The sequence below is a fragment of the Suricata suricatta genome, chromosome 15, assembly GCF_006229205.1.
Source record: "Suricata suricatta isolate VVHF042 chromosome 15, meerkat_22Aug2017_6uvM2_HiC, whole genome shotgun sequence".
In the NCBI taxonomy this organism is placed as follows: domain Eukaryota; kingdom Metazoa; phylum Chordata; class Mammalia; order Carnivora; family Herpestidae; genus Suricata; species Suricata suricatta.
The window spans coordinates 40,500,379-40,503,740 of record NC_043714.1 but is presented as its reverse complement, the minus strand read 5'-3'; the positions used below and the strand labels follow the sequence as shown (position 1 = coordinate 40,503,740).

Here is a 3,362-nt window from a genome sequence, read left to right as displayed (position 1 = left end):
AGCTCTAACCATAGCTCTTTGCTAGTGGAATGAATGCCCCCACTCTCACATCACTCTGTGGTTCAGTTATTTGTGGAATGGTCACTTTTCTACTTAAACTCAGTATCTCACACATTGTAATCTGGCACATAGTATACACTCAGTAAATGGGCACTGAAATTAACATACGCAAACAAAATAATAGCTAAAGAAAAATTCCAGAGACCTAGAAGGATACCAGTCCAAATTCTTCACTGCATTAAAGAAAAAGAGCCCAGGAATAAAGAAAAAGGACTAATAATCTGACAGAGGCAAACACATGAATGGGTTGTTTGTTTTTAAAAGCTAAGTGGTTTAGGGAGGGTAAGGGTAGAAGAAAGTACATTTTCAAGCTCTAGCTCCAGGGCAAGTAATAAAAATTGTTGCTTTAATGTTTTTTTCATAACATTATGAGCAATGGGAAGGCCTATTCTATCACACCAGCCTTCAGGGTAGAAAGTTTCGGCCTCCTGAGCTAAATCAAACTGGCATCTGCTCTCAGTTTTTCAAGTGCCCACTGATAGGTCTCAGAAGCTAAATTTGATGGACAATGAAGAAGCAAAATAATTTTCCATTTATTTTATGGGGCTCTCTTCTCTTTTGCTCTCGTCAATTAATTATAAAGGTCCTGGAAACTCATCTTGCATTCTTGTCCCTAGATCACAAGGATATGGTCTCAGTTGTACTTTTTGAGCAATAGGAGTTGTCATTCTTATAAAGGAGGGTGGGAGACAATGCCTTAACAAGGACACAATGCTAGCCCAAGAAATAATAATATTCTCTACTCACAGTTCAAAGCTCTTAGGCTGACAGTAGCTCTTGATGTCCCCCACTTCACTCTCCCTAAATTGGGTTAAGTCTGAATATGTTTAAAATCAGGATGCATGAGCACTTAGGTCAAAGTATCAGAGTCTACCAGAGTCCCAATGGAATTCCATACTTTTCAAAATGAAATAACAACCAATTTTCTGTAAGTCATTCTTAACCATTCCACCACTAAGCCCCTACCCTAAATTCATCTACCCACACACCCCAGAGTTTATATCTGCATATCCTAGAACAGAAACAGAGACCCGAGCCTCTAACATCACACAGCTCTCCTAGCAGGGATTCCCTACATTTCTGGGAGAAACCCTGCCTCCATCCGCCTATATTTTGAATACTTGACATTCCCATTTTCCAAGCAGTTTCTATTTCAGAAGGTTGAATGGGGATTTCAACAGTACCTAGCTCTTAGGTTTATAGTAAGGATTAAATGGAGCAGTAGAAATAAAAAGATTAAATAGAACAGCACTTGCTGCATGGTCAGTGCCCCATAAATATCAACTTTTGTTACATGCCATGCCTGAACAACTCATGACCCCGTAAGTGGCTCTTTGGGAAAAGAGTTCCAGAAAGTTGGTCTTTTTCACCAAGGACCACTTTTGGCTCCACTTCTCCCAATAGACTTGAAATAACCAAAGTAGGTAAAATTAATTTTCTTTTACTTAAGATGTTTGGGACTTTGAGTTTGTTAAATGTAGCATGCAAAAAATATTTTGATATATTTGTAAAATGACTTTTTAAGTGCCATTAAAAAAATCTCTAAGGCCCTTCCAGCTCCAAAGTGTTGTGATCTATAATAACTTATTTCAAATGCATGCAAATTAATACTGATACAATTCCCCAGACACACTGGAGATATATGGCGCTGTCAGGCGGGGCTGCACTGGAAGCAAGTTAGACCCAGGCCCAAGAGCCTCCCTCCAGCAATGCAGAGTAAAATGTTGCCTCTCTTTCTCCCCTTCATCCCAGAGTCTATTATTCTCATCTTGAGCTCCCAGGCCCTTTGGTAGCAGATGTGGAGAAGAATAAGGAATGAGCTGCAATATGCAGAGAAGAAAGTAGGGCCAAGATTCTACAGAATCCCAAACAGATGTGCTGACGTGAGCAGAATTCCTTGAAGTCGCCTACAATCTCACCAGTAACACCTGATGAAAGAGAATCCTAGAAGTCTAACTCAGGAAGGGGACCTACCAACCATCCTTCCTCTCAGAGGTGAAGAAGCTGGGGCTGAAAAAGATCACATGACAAGTTCAAAGTCATCCGGTTTTTCTGGAACTCAAGTGTGGAAACCTATACAGCTGATGCAGTCACCAACTGTATTAAAGCGGCCAACCAATTATAACTTGCAAAGCATCTACACAGATAAATGTCTCTCAGTTTTCCTCTCTGGGCTACATTCAGTCTTCCTCAGTCACTTACAAATCCGCTAGTACCTGTCTCGGGAAAACAAACAAGATTCTTCACAAACCTGAATTCAAGAGAAATGTCTGATCTCACAAACAAGTTACTAAAAGCAGACTCATGTGTTTCTACCTTTCGATGCACCCTGGTCTTTCAGAAATACAGTAAATAATATTATAGTGACAATGATTCTTCAAAAGTCCACAGCAGAAAGCAAAACGCAAGCAAGAAAAAGCCTAAGCATATTTTAAGCAACACATATATAAAAATCTACCTAAACTGGAAATACGAGGATGTGCTTCGGATGATTATTTTCTTTAAAAACAGCGTAGAATAGGGGTGCCCAGGTGGCTGAGTGGGTTCAGCCTCTGGCTCTTGACCTTGACTCTGGTCAGGATCTCACAGTTCCTCCTCTCACAGTTCTGTCTCTACTTCTCTGTCCCTCCCCCAACTTGTGCGCAAGCTCTCTCGCGCGCTCTCTCTCTCAAAATAAATAAACTTAAAAATAAAATAAAATAAAAACAGCGCAGAATAAAGCTCCTTTTAAGGAGACACACTGAATGACTCGATTTACAAGAGTGCAACATTTACACAACTTTTTGGAAAACTATCCGCCAGAAGATGTGCTGTCAGTCTGTGTCTCCACGGCCTCCACTTCGCGTTGATTTCCATCCGTGCGCTCCTCCACGGAACTCCGCTTCGCGGGCGCGCGCGCACTTACTCGGGGGTTAAAGCACCTGTTCTATTTCAAAGGCACTGGCTCGTTCCTTCAACCACTTAGGGAGTACCCGGGGCCCGGGACGGGCCACACAGGCTCTGCCCTCGGGGAACCTAGACGTGCACCCCAAAAGCGAAAGCACAAGGTAAAAGGCGGAAAACACCCCCAAAGGAGCTCGGTTGGAGCGCCCTGGAGGCCCAAGGGAACAGGGCGAACACTCCAGACGAGGGGGAGGGCAGCTCCGCGGCCTGGGCACAGGCCCCCGGCCGGCCGGAGGGGCTGGAGGGGCCGCCCCGGGCGAAGGCCCCGCCATGGCCGCGCAGCCTCCTCCGTCCTGACGCCGGCGCCCGGCTTCTCGTTCCTGGGCCCGGACTTCCCTCGTCACGGAGGCCGCCCGGCC

General features: G+C 44.3%; 1 long non-coding RNA gene across 1 annotated transcript in view; it reads left to right on the top strand.

Moving 5' to 3' along the window:
* Nucleotides 1-2,981: 2,981 nt before the first annotated feature.
* LOC115279469 overlaps nt 2,982-3,362 on the top strand; it is a 10,286-nt gene continuing 9,905 nt past the window's right edge. Inside the window, exon 1 of the long non-coding RNA XR_003903455.1 lies at nt 2,982-3,107. This is a non-coding gene — a long non-coding RNA (uncharacterized LOC115279469). The remainder of the gene's footprint in view (nt 3,108-3,362) is intronic.